The sequence below is a fragment of the Amphibalanus amphitrite genome, unplaced genomic scaffold, assembly GCF_019059575.1.
Source record: "Amphibalanus amphitrite isolate SeventyFive unplaced genomic scaffold, NRLGWU_Aamphi_draft 000120F_arrow, whole genome shotgun sequence".
Classification (NCBI taxonomy): Eukaryota; Metazoa; Arthropoda; class Thecostraca; order Balanomorpha; family Balanidae; genus Amphibalanus; species Amphibalanus amphitrite.
In genome coordinates this window covers 773,430-787,144 of record NW_024881615.1, presented here as the reverse complement: position 1 = coordinate 787,144, position 13,715 = coordinate 773,430, and the positions used below count along the sequence as shown (strand labels likewise).

At 48.4% G+C, this 13,715-nt stretch overlaps 1 protein-coding gene across 2 annotated transcripts in view; it reads left to right on the top strand.

The window, feature by feature from the left end:
* LOC122381454 (netrin receptor DCC-like) overlaps positions 1-13,715 on the top strand; it is a 90,130-nt gene that overhangs the window by 32,108 nt on the left and 44,307 nt on the right. Inside the window, exon 1 of one of the 2 annotated variants that reach the window (XM_043365621.1) lies at positions 9,457-9,875. The exons of the other annotated variant lie outside the window; for it this stretch is intronic. The gene's annotated coding sequence lies outside the window, so the exon portion shown is untranslated. Of the gene's footprint in view, positions 1-9,456; positions 9,876-13,715 lie in introns of those variants that run through there. 2 annotated transcript variants of the gene reach the window in all.

Below are 13,715 nucleotides of genomic sequence, written 5' to 3'. Positions count from 1 at the left end.
TGGCAAAGAGTAACGCGTATAACCAATCCAATTTTTCTTCCACTCGTATTTAATTGATTGCATAGGGGATGTACTGAGTCGGAGCCGGAGCCGCCGGAGCCGGAGCCGCCGGAGCCGGACCATTTTACTCGGAGCCGGAGCCGGAGCCGGAGCCACCACAACATTTCACCCGGAGCCGGAGCCGGAGCCGGAGTCGATTTTTTCCTCCGGAGCCGGAGCCGGAGCCGGAGCCGTCTGAAATTTCCACGGCTCCGCATCCCTGCTTCCGAGCCATTGAGCGCGGTGGGCGGATGTGATATGTATGGAGCACGTGACATGGAGTGGGTGACTGATTTCGGTACACGGATACAGCTCGGGTTCAGCTGCACCGGCTCTGTAATGAAATACTGAATGTAGGTAACCTAGAATTAGGTCAATGCAGGCGCGGATACAAGGGGGGGCCATGGGGGCCATGCCCCCCCCCCCCTTGGCCGATTTTTTTCAAAAATAAAATAAAAAGTTAAAAAGCTGAAAAGGGGGCCTCCTGAAAATAAAGTGGCTATTCATGTTGATATGTTGCCTGAACAGCTAGATAAGCTCAATAGACGCAGTTTTTTTTTGGGGGGGGGGGCCAACAAGTGGGAAGATGAGGCCTCCAACAGGTGGGATTATGTGGGGGCCTCCTGGTTTCTAATGGCCCCTCCCTTGGAGATTTTCTGGATCCGCCCCTGGGTCAATGCACTAGAGTCAGACCATGACCATAATAGGCATAATTGCTTACTGCCTGAAAGTTAAACGATTGGTGTAATTTATTTGTCATCACACTGTGCATCTATTTGGTATAGCTAACCGAAATTATCTCATTTCATTGCTGCATATCTTAACCACTGACGACAGAACTCGGTAATATATACCTATGTGTAGGCGACCTGACCTGTCCTTTAGCATTCTCCCTAAGTGTGCCTGGCCTTCATTGAGCTTTATCCCCAGGAGAGGTCGGACATGTTACAATGTCACGCCTGTGACGCTCTGACCAGGGCGGGGGCGGTGGCACTGCCGTTCAGCGCGGCAGCCTCTGAGCCGACAGCCGCGCCAGTAAACATCCAGACACCATTTCCAGCCTGTTACCCCTCTCCACGGACCATAAGCTCTTTATAAACACGGTGGCGCTCTGTGAAGTCGGCCGCGCCGTGATGCGATAATTGACGTGTGGTGAGTCGGTCTGGGCGGCTGCCGACAGCAGAGGAGCCGACTGTTTTACCACTATGTCTCGGCCCGCCGTGCGGTGACGCGAGCTTCAGTAACGCACGGCCTGACTCATGGCAAAGCGTTGTCAATCCACACATAAGTAGCCCGCTGATCAGTCAATCGACTGCTGAGTCAATCCACGGCGATTAGAGCAGCTCTGAGGAGCGAGGCGGGTCCATATAATACGACACTGGCGGCCGCTGCCGGTAGGTGTCCTCTGTCAGAGCCGTCACCGTCCCCTGATTGGCTCATTTCCTGACCACACACAGCAGTCCCGGTCCCCTGTCTCCCGTGCCTCCCAACTCCCACCAGCCTCCCCTCAGACGATCACAAATCGACCGAGCGGCAGGGGCGCGTGGCTGGGCGCCTTTTTCTCGGCTATTTACACTGCCCCACGGTATTTGGGCGGCGGAAGTGAGACCGGAAGGGCCGCGGCGGCCGCCCCTGTCCTCGGAAACGGGAGACAGCGCCCGTGTCGGCCCGATATTGAAGACCAGGGTGGAGGAGAGGAGAGGAGAGGAGAGGAGACGAGACGAGACGAGACGAGACGAGACGAGACGAGACGAGACGAGACGAGACGAGACGAGACGAGACGAGACGAGACGAGACGAGACGAGACGAGAAGTGACGAGACGTGACGACACGAGACGAGAAGAAAAGAAAGGAAAGGAAAAGAAAAGAAAAGAAAAGAAAAGAAAAGAAAAGAAAAGAAAAGAAAAGAAAAGAAAAGAAAAGAAAAGAAAAGAAAAGAAAAGAAAAGAAAAGAAAAGAGAAGAGAAGAGGAGAGAAGAGAAACTAGATCCCGTGATACTGGCCGATGCTTCCCACTCTGGCACGATCTCTCCCTTATTTTCGGTATAATCTTACTCACGGAACTAAAGGCAACGGTAAGCCAAGCTGACATTTACCTACCTAACGACCCCAATCGGAGTGGTTAATACATTATTAGCCGGCACGGCGGGTGGTCGCGGTAACTGAGATTGATCGGGTCGGTCGAAGCCAGGTCTTCTCGGTCGATGGCGAGTGTGTCGACCGTCCGGTGTTCGGAGTGGGAGGCTGCTTATGGTTATATTTGCCCCATAGCGGCTTTTATAAGCGTCCAGATGATTGCAAAGCTAGTATTTGTTTTTATATAGTTAAACGTCCCCTGGCATAAAACGTCAGACCCAAGCTGAACCCATGGATTGTTTCATGGTGCTTTCAAGTGGATGCACTTACGACTTACGAGAGTTTTGTACAAGTATTGCCACCTTAGGCCAATATCTATCGAATATGGCAACGATGGTATGAGGGTTATGCACCGCAGCCCCACCCACCACCTCCCCAAGCACCTGCCACCTGCCAGATCGTGGGAGCGAAGCGAACAGAATGCTAACAGTCGCTCAGGCTCAGGCGGCTGGGCTGTCTGTGCTACCAGCGTCACCTATAGCGGCCCAGTCTGAAGCTCACGGCGAGAGTCAAGTATAGAGGACGCTTGGCTCGGAACATTAGCGGCCAACGCCGCTCTGACCGACAGACCTGTGTCATGAGTGGTGGCCATTGGTCTCCCTGCTAATTACTGGCCGAGCAAAACGGCATAATCAACTGCGGCTTAGCTCATTTCAAAGAATGACAAGGCGGTAATCATGGCTGCAGGGCTGCTCAATAAGCTCAAACACTAATAAGTTGCAAGCTCATAGAGGCATTCATAAGAGATGCATTCAGGTTAATTGTTTTACGCTCACGCTCGAATCTACGGCTCCAAAGGACGCTTAGTGACAAGTGGTCGGTGCGCTTCAAATCTCATAAAAAGTCGCTGTGAGCCAATGCTTTTCTTTAAATGAACGTCAAAGTACATAAGAGTTATTGCAATACAATTAGTCAAATAAGACAGCATTAGTAGTCAACCTTCCTCCCGTGTATTCCGCATGGTCTGTTGAAGCAACATTCCACTCTAATGGATTTAATTCGCGGCAAAGCAACTGGTCTGGTCGTTAACGCATCGACGCGGAGGGGAGGAGCAGGGAGCTAGAAACGCCCCCATCTAAACTAACTCCGTTTCTCAGGTAGATAGGTAAGTGACTTAGGTAGTTACATATTACCTACTCATGTAAATGATGTAATATTGACAGAGCGTCTAGGTCATTAAAAATATGTGAAATTTCAGGTAACCAGAGCACATCAAAGGCCAATTTTCATACATTTCGATGTTCTTTAACCAATTTGGTTTATAGATAAGTACAGCCCGCATTGCAAAGAATTTTCAATAAATACTGTTTAGTTTTGTTTTCTGATGTCTTCAAAAAGGTTAACCGTGGGGCATTCAATTGGCCAAAACCGTCAAAATTGACGTTTTGTGAAATTTTGACACAAAATTTAGGTACAGATTGTTTTATCAGCCTCGTGTTTATCTAACTAGTCAGGACGACGAATCGAATTTTGTCATAGAAAGTCACTTTAAAAGAGACCTGTGGCCAAGATTAGGTATATCCTTACCAGAAAGTCTGCATGTTTCACAAAAAAAAAACACACACACACACAAGAATGTATTACTATGTAAACAAGAATTCTTCCCAGATTTTGTTCCAGGAAATCAGACTGTGCGGTACTTCGCCGATTGCACATATCGACGAATCAGGCGTTTGCACCATGATCTGATGTTATCTTTAACTTGACGTTGGCCATAGATCAATGTAACTTGTTGTCACGCTTCTCAATGCCTGCCATCTGATCTCCTTCAGCCTCCTCCTTCATTCAGCTCCTATCTCCTCTCAGACGCCTCCACACAGTCAGCTGAGCTCCTCCGCCCAGCTCCAGTAATCACCAGCCACTCGGCGGCGCCGGCGGCCCGCGCCTCTCCCTATTGACCGCCCCAGTGATTACGATACCGCTTCCGTACGCCCCCGGGCTATCTCCGGTCGCTTCTCCCCCGGGAGGGAGACGTTCTCGACCCGCACACCCATCCTGACGGCTCAGTAGTCACCTGCGAATGGCCGGGAGCCCGGAGCGCCCACCAGACCAGTGCAGGGCGCCCCGTCTCCCATCCATCAGAGCGACCGGCCGGCCGGCTGCAGATTGTCCTAGAGGGCTCCTCCTGATTACACTGCTCCCTCACAGAGGCGACGGCCACCGCTCCCGGCCAGAGCGGGAAACAGCCGCTCGTGGAGAGGCCATATACAGGGTGATCCAAAAAAATTGGAACCCCTAACTTAAAATGTCTGTAAGTCCGAAAGTTTTCACTTTATTGACAAATTGCAATCATCATTAGAAAGAGCGTTCAATTCTCTATAAAACCAATTTAATTGAACTTAACTATTACTATAAATATTGCCCTAGTTATATGCCTATAAAATTTGTGTCACGAAACTCAGTGAAACGGTTTTCAACATTATCCGCAAATCAATGATTTGCGGTTTGCTGTTCTGGCTATGTCGCATGTCGGAGGTTCATGAATAAAAATAGCTCATTCACGTGCTATTGTAATGAATTTAAATTTCAGCAGGAGCAAAAAAAAATGTCATTCGGTGCTCCGTGCCACACGGCCCACTCAGTGGTCGAGTTTCAGGAACAGGCCTGCCCGGCCTTCATCGAGCCAGATGCCTGGCCACCGAAGAGTCCTGTCCTCAGCCCTTTTAACTTATTCGTGTGGAGCGAACTGGAGCGAATGGTGTACAGAGGTCAAGAGGATCAGCACCATCGAGGAGCTGAAGGAAAGGCTGACGGCCTGCTGGGACCAGTTGTCCCAGAGACTGCTGGCCCGCGCAGTTGGAGCCGTCCGCAAGCGACTGCAGGACTGCGTGACGGCCCACGGAGCTCGGTTTGAGCACATACTGAGATGAACAGCGGGAGCTAGGATGCGTGTATCTGTTTTATTGTGTGCTTCTGCGTAAACCTTTATGTAATAAAATTGAATGTGGATGTGGTATTATTCCTAAAAAAAAAAAACAACAGATGGAGTGCTAACGGATTTCAGTGCATTGTTAACAATTGGCGATTTCGTTTCACTCAGTTTTCTGACGCTCATTCCGAAACCTAACAGTGTGTCAATACTTTACAGGATACATGCACCAACTTGACATTATGTTATAGAGGATTTAATGCTCTTTCTAATGGTGTTTGCAATTTGTCAATAAAATGAATTCTTTTGGACTTATAGACATTTTAAGTTAGGGGTTCCAAATTTTTTGGATCACCCTGTACATATACATATTGTAGGTAGCTGGGCAATTCGGCCGTTGATGAAATGGCCGTATGATTACCGCATTGTGCCTTATGATGGCACACAGACCGAGCAGCACAGCTCGTAAGGACACTGATCAGTGATCATTCACACAGGGAACTCGCACATGTAACGATGAATGTGTCGTGCTGCGACGTTCTGCGCCGTCAAACTGGCAACAACCTTTGTAATTATCACTCTACATGCTCGTCTGGTCACAGAATGCACGTTTGCATGCAAAATACTTATTTACTGCTCATTTCTCAATAGCGTGCATACTGAACTAGGGGTCAATCGGGCTAGCAGGTTATGTGCACGGCATTACGCGTTCAGCCATGATTATGGGCAGTTTCTGCAAGGTCTGTAGACACTGCTGCGACAGCTATTGATTGTTCAACGCACCTAACTAAAACTCAAACAAAGGAGTGAAGGCACAAGGAGTTTTACGGTGGCCTAAAAAGTACACTGCCTTTAATTAACAAATATAATTGAATGTATGATCTCGAACAGCGTAGGTATCTACGACAGCACGTCTGCAGCTATAATTATTTAGCCCCGCACGTGTCATGAATGTCACGTAAACTATTAGCACGGTCAGGAAGCTGTCTGGATGGAATATCACGAACACAGCGGATGTCACCGCGGTCTATCGGCGCTTCATTGACTTCCCGCTCGCAGATGGTCGACGGCGCGCGTGTCATCGAGCGTTACTGGTGACCTTTACCGATGACACCCCATTAGAGAGCCAAAAGCCCATCTGCCCGGCGACCACACTCGCCAACTCCGGTGGTGAGGGTCGTGTGGTGGCGTATCGGCCCCCGCGCCGGCCCGTTGCGAACCTCCAGTTGACGCCAGTTTTGGACAGTTTACAACGGGCGACAATTCAGTCGCGGTCGGTCGCGTCGATTCGGGTCACGACCGATGCGCGGTGTCGGTCGACGCGCTCGTAACTGCGCCCACTGACTGTGTCTGGCGGGCTACTCGCCGTCCACCCTCCAGCTGTGTGTGGAGTTGTGGAACTCCGCGGCACTTCAGCGCCGTCCGTAGTGCCGCGCGTTGGCGGAGGGCGCGGGTGTGACCTGTGTCAGGCTGATGACCAGTGCACAGAACGCCACAGGGGCGGCCGTGGGGCCGGTCGATAGTGCGCTATCGCAGGTAGGAGCGCCCTGTTCTGGACAGGAAGTCTTCACCGGCCACAAAGAGGGCACGTGCTGATCAGTGGAGGCGAGGCGCTGTCGGCCATGGGGGCCCTGCCGGGCAGGAAAGGGGTGCTGTCGACGGTGATAGGCACCCGCCACGCCGGCTAGGGGTGCTGCTTGAGGGCAATGACGGCCGATCGTGTTTACTGAGTAGCCATCGGTCCGTGGTAATATAAGGTTGCAAGGAGGTGGCCCCTAATTCACCCGTTAGCAGTGGTAGGATACAAGATACCTACACTCGCTGAGGTGACCATGGCAGAAACGGGTGAGATGCGCCAAGTGATTCAGGGTATCGGCAAGCCTAACTCCAAATTTTTGATAGATCATTTCAATCCCAAATTAGAAGGATTTATACTTCAGACATGGATTTTGTAGCTCAACCGTGAAACGCATGATCGAAACTGCATCCAAACATAGAATATGGTTTTGGTTATCATTCATAAAATCTTCTGATCATGCCGGCTTGAAAAATGGCTTGAAAGGCCATCGTAAGAGTGATTACGAGCGAGCGAGCGCAGCGAGCGAAGTGAGTCTTTTCAATATAACGGAAAAATCTCAGTATGAGCGGCCCGGCCCGGCCCGGCCTGTAACGCTTTTGATAGGCTTATATCTCAGCAACCGCTGGACCGATTGGCCTGCGGTCTTTTTTGTTGGGTAGCCCCATCCCTTCTACCCCGTAACTGACTACTTTTGATACATCTCAGTGACCGTCGTGGCACGTGCCACGTGAAAAGTCAAGGGTGTTCAAGCTGTTTTGCAAAAGTAGTGATTTTGAGAGGCTCATATCTCAGCAGCCGCTTGGGCGATTGACTTTGCGGTAATTTTTGTAGGGTAGCAGCATCCCTTCTACCCAAAATAGGATACTCTCGATGTATGTGGGTCACCCCCAGTGCACGTGCAAAATACAACAATAAGAGGTGCCAAATTTGCTCCCATTTCAGTAACTCGGTAATTACTGGGGCGATTTCGCTGAAACTTGGCATACAGGTAGGCACCCACCAGGCAATGCATTCCCATGTGTTGCGGTTAGGGTGCTACTGCACGTGCGCACGTGCAGGGGGCGTTTCCAGATCTCGAGAACGGCTGGGCCGATTGCGCTCAAATTTGGTACACTGTTGGGGACGAGTTAGTAGGGTGCCGTGCAAAAGTCATTTTGGACCCCGTTTGCACGTGCGCACGTGCAGAATGCCGCTTCCAGATCTCAGGAACGGCTGGGCCGATTGCGTTCAAATTTGGCACACCGCTAGCGACCGGTTAGAAGGGTGCTTTGCACAAGCCCGTTGGAAGTACCCTCTCGCCCTTCCGCACGTGCAGGGCTCACTATCTCGCTCGCTCGTTCTTCGCCCAAAAGGCGTTTTACTGGTTTTTAGCAACGACATACATCAACAGAGAAATGAGAAACTTTTTTTTTCTGTATGCTCTCAGCTCTGCTCAATGGGTGATCGATCTTTTCCAATGCCTAACTCAGCCGTCGGCATATTTGATGTTAGGATCTTTCAAAGCATTTCCTCAAGTTATACAAGCATAAGTTATGCAAGAATTAGATGCCTTTTAGGCTACTCGTGTTGTTCTATAAGGAGCTTAACTTATCGCGATTCCCATGATAAGCATATTCTCAATGCATATACGAGAGCTTATCAGTTATATCCAACATGCATAAATGCTATTCACTTGAATGATTTTTAAACTACTCGTGTTATTTTGCATGACTTTATCTTTCCATAAGCAAGATGTTTACTGTAAACGCATAAACATTAATGTAACTGGGGCGTTCAACTGTCCTCTTAATGCATTGCTGAATTTTTAGGAGCTTTACATAGTCACGAATGTAAGAGCCATTGAGGAAATATTCATTAAACCGCTTAACACGTCAATATTCCAGTACATGATGTTGAGTCGTTTAAAGATAAAACCTATGAACAACAACGATACGATAAGGGCACACTGCAAGTACCCTGAAGTCCTGTACCGAATGCGCCAGTCCGCAACTGTTACACGTACCAGCACCATGCACTTGCATGACTGCGATCTGTATCTTCGGCACTGTGCTGTGTTGCAACGAAAAAGACATCACCGCGAAGCATTCCTGAAACTCAGACCTTATCGCATAAGTGCCAATTTGTAAATTATGAAATATGTGGCTCCATAAAAAGATGGACACTGAACCGACCCTCATGAAATATTACGATGTTGTGCAGCAAAGTGGCTCCCAGGCTCGGGACACGTCCCATCCTTGATGCTTTAAGTTTGTCACAGCCGTAAATACACAGCACCTCGCAGTTTCATAATTTGTTTGCAGAAACCATGCGAAGTTTTCACCAGGAGCATATGACAGTATGGTATCTTACCAAAAACCTACCTTAAACGAGAATGAACGTTTTAACGAAACTTTGCATCCTGTTACACCTTTAGTAAGTAAAAAAAAAAAGACACAACAACAATGGATGGCAACTTTGTTTTCACTTTTGGCTCAAATTTATAAATTACACTCAAGCATTGGTTTTATTGGCATTGGAGACAGAACAGCAAAACTAAGGCTTCCTTGAATTGAAATGCATTACAACTGTATATGCGCCACATTTATTCTTTCTTGAAAGCTTTGACATTTTAACAGTTACATAATATCCATTGAGCGGTTGAATTCCAGAAACTGCAGCCCCAGTCGTGGGGCACTTTCCTTCCGGGTGCGATCACACGTTCGATCTGCGCTGGTCTATCGCCCCCCCCCCCCCTCACATACCCTCTGCACCCACCTGTGAGTGTCTGGCACGAGGTGGTCACTGCGTTATCTCCTCCGCCCCCCCCCCCCCTGCGGCGCCGGCGCCGGGATCTGTCCTATCGGCGGCGGCGACGGCGACGGTCACTGGAGTGCCGCGGGCCGTCCGGTCGGGAGCGACGGCTCCGACGGAGGGGCGACTCGACACCAGTTGGCTCCGGCTGGCCGCGGGTCCAGGACGAGTGGCCGAGAGCCGCCGAGAGAGAGAGGCGTTGAATGGTGAAGTGAGCGGTGGTGAAGCTATGGAGTTGCAGAGTGCAGCTGTGGACGAGAGACGCAGACTCGAAAAGGTGTTGTTCTTCGAAGCAAAACAGAAGGCATGAATTGTGGATGTTGTGGTTGTCTCTAGCTTTATCAAGCCACGTCGTCTGCTAATTCATTTATGCAATAAAGATTAAATATCGCAACGGACAGTATCTCGCAAAAGTTTGTAAGAGTGGTCTGTCAACATGGAGCAATGTTGGACTACATAAAGGTACGTACCTACGTTTAATATTCTTGTAACAGCTTCGAAAATATGGCAATCCTCACGCAATGCTAAAAATAATAATTGATATCAGAGCAAAGTGCATGACTTGCTTATGCAAGTCACAACATCAACAGCGAGCGTACCGAGTTGCAAGCTATGCATCGTCGTAGATTGTTTTTAGTTTCTTCTTTCGTCAACTAATTTCACTACTTTGATTCATTCCCATCAGCGACAATGCGGTATGACTCGTCTTATGAGACACAAAGAAGAACCTGATGCATTTTCAATTCGTTCATCTCAAGTCTCAACCAGAAAACACGGAATGCGTCAGAAGTTTTGTATCTGCATCGACGGCTTCTCAAAATTGACGAGTACTGCGGTACAGCATACGTCATAGGCGCTGTCTTTGGGTGACATCTATTGGCAGCAGTTCGAACTATCCACCAATGATCAAAGGAGCATAAAGAGCTGGCCGCATAGCGCTGACAGTGGTTGCACGTCCGACTATTATACTAGCAGGCACTATACACACTTCACCCATTGTATCATACTTATAACTATTAGCAATATCTGGTTATTCTTTACGCCTACCAAGATAGCCCAGTGTTCCTTGTTCTGCTATTACAGACGACAGCCTATAATGGCTTGCGCGAAGCCACCGAGTGTGCTGCGACAGCCTTAACCCGGCAGTTGCTGGGGTATTTCGCCACCCACCGTTTGCTGGGGGGGGGGGGGGGGCGTTAAACGCCCCCAGCCGATAACTCGAGAACCAATAGGCGCAGCGAAACGCACGAGGCGGCAAACGAAAGAACGCGACGAGACGCTTCAGATGAGTACTTTAAAGTTGAATTTTGAGGTCACAGGTCAGGTCAAGGTCAGGTCAAACACCTAAAATCGGGCTTTCAGTAGCATGGACTTCATGACTTCGCAATGGGCGCCTCTCGTCATAAACTCCGTCAAAACGGTGCACAATCCATCATATAAGGCCTACAAGAGTGTCAGCTCCATGCAGGGGTCAGTCAAGCATAGGTCAGGGTCAAGGTCAGGTCAACCGGGCAGGCACATATCCCCGAAAATCAAAACTGATATTCGCAGCCTGTGACACATGTTTTATGGGTAATTTGGGGCGTAGAACACGATGGTGACATTCATTTTATCATATGTGTACGTGTTTGGCTAAAAAAGTTCAATTTAAGAAATTCATGTATCATGGTCGTGAAGTAGTCACGAGAAATTGCCAAGATTCAGTTCAAGATTTTGGAAAATGCCGAACGATAATCAATAATCGAAGATAGCCATTTGATTTTCCATGGTATTGGCAGTCTAATGGCGTTTACGGCATGTCTATATGTCTATTCTGTGATTTTATATGATTTTTTGAACATATGCCGTTTTTGGTCGAAAACTCAGAAATCATGACGTCACTAAAACCTCGATATCTCAAAAATGTTCCGACCGATTTTTTTGAAACTTTGTCACAATAAACTTCAATCAATTCCCTACAGGTACCCAAAATTTGGCGCGCCTGCGGGGCGCCGTTTTTATGCTATGGCCCGGCGAAAAAAGTGGGGGCGTTTAACGCCCCCCCCCCCCCAGCAACTCGCGGGTTAAATTTCATTAGATATGGGTCGTGGGCAGTCCAGCGTCGTGTTACTGTCATGTCTGGCCCACGGCCCTTCAGAACAGGTCAGCAGAGGGATATTGATGTATCCGACACAGTGAAAGCGGCGCAATTTTTCATCGCCATTGTTGGAAAATGCCGCTGATGTTTTAGCAAGAGGTACACATAATTTTGCTCCCGACGGGCTACAGCCCTAATCGGGGAGAGGTACACAACTTACAATGCTATTATAACAGTTTAGGGACACGTTTTTATTGTTAAAGAAATAATGTACATATTTCTAACAAAAATGAAGGAATTATAACAATGCTCTGATATCAACTTACTTTCAATGAAAGTCGAATAGTTTTTTCATCTTTTTCCGAAAGATCAGAGAACACCGCACGTGGTATGGTAGATATCACATGAAGCACGCCTAAAATCTATCATATTGAGACGGTTGCTGGTTCAGCCACTAATCGTTCCGATGTGTTCACATTTTTCCCCATTTGGCAACGAGGTCCATAGACTCTGTTGCGAGCGCATACCTCATTAGATGTTTTGAGAGTCTTGAATTCCAGAATAGGCACTTTCCCCAACATGGAGTTCAAGCTGGATCTTTCAACAACTGAGCTGTACTTGTTCGGCACTGCAGAACAGAGCTGAACTGTCGCACTCCATTAGCCGGCTGAGCTGGGTTTATTGCCAATTAGTCTCACGGACTAATTGTGAAACAGTCCACCTGCCACCTGGACTAAGTCTGCCGCAGCCGTTAATCATCATCTGGTTAGCCTGAGTCTCCACGCCGCGACCCATTCATCATCTGTACTATAGAGCGACCCGTTTTTGTCGCCAGGATTCTCGTCGGTTTCTTGGCATGGAAGACATAGGGGTATATGTATCCTAGATGCGGGAAATGCAGTCATCACATACGCGAGCCGGATGCAGGTATATCTAGGTCACACAGTTCATTGAGGATGAGTATGTTGCACATTGATCTAATGCATCATTCTGAAGTAATTTATTATTTAACTTTGTTTTAAATAATGAATATCTGGACCTGATCAAATTAACTTTGCTAGTCTGACCATATTACGACTTTAGGTATTTCTTATTCCACTAATTTTACAACTGTATTCCTCAAATCGATCGTTTCCTGGCCTTATCCAGTTTCATTGGATTATAGGTAGATACAATATACCTATTAACATAACCAGACCCGAGTCCCATCTATAAGTGCGAACTAATTGTGGTGGCCCCAATAAAGACGAATCTTGATGCACCTTAGTGGAAGGAGCATATCACCCCATTTCTCGGATAGGTGAGCAGACCCTGAACTTCACTCGCCTTCCTCGCTATGCCGTGAGCAGCGCCAGCATCACAGCCATGCATATTTATACGGCGCTGGCAGCAGATAACTTAGAACTCCCAGCGCGATGACGGGATATGTGAGCCAAAAATTGCCCCAGATCATAATAAGTCCTCGAAAGGTCCTTGACGAAGTTTATGCTCACATAGCTTTCATCGCTGTCGCCAAATTTATGAGATTATAAACCCTCGCCCGTACTGGCTCTTTTACAGATTTTGACGCAGGTTTAACGTCCCAGTCGATCGGTACCCAATTGAGCATAGAGTTTTGCAGACAATGCTCGCGAGCAGCACGCTCCTCTCGGCCGCTCCTCTCGTCCGCTCCTCTCGTCCGCTCCTCTCGTCCGCTCCTCTCGTCCGCTCCTCTCGTCCGCTCCTCTCGTCCGCTCCTCTCGTCCGCTCATCTCGTCCGCTCCTCTCGTCCGCTCCTCTCGTCCGCTCCTCTCGTCCGCTCCTCTCGTCCGCTCCTCTCGTCCGCTCCTCTCGTTCGCTCCTCTCGTCTCGTCACGCATGACGAGAGGAGGCCGATGATAACCAACTTTAAAGGTTATAGGCTGACCTTCCAGTTCAAGTCCTACCAAAACGTCGGGGAAATATATATGGGTCCTGGCTCCTGCTAGGATTTCTTGAAGCATACATAGTTTTATGGAGTAAATATTTCGGAGTTTTGATTTCAAAATCTGCATGTTTTATACAAAACGATGTAGTATTTGGAGTAGGTCGTCTGTTTTTTATTGGTGAAACTGGCCTCAGGTCAGGTCATCTGGTAGCCATCTTACCAGCTATTGAAAGCAGGTGCTGACCAGTGACCAGTAACTTGCACTTATCTACATACAGCCTCGCAACATGCTGTACAGTTACCAAAACCTGTGTTCAAA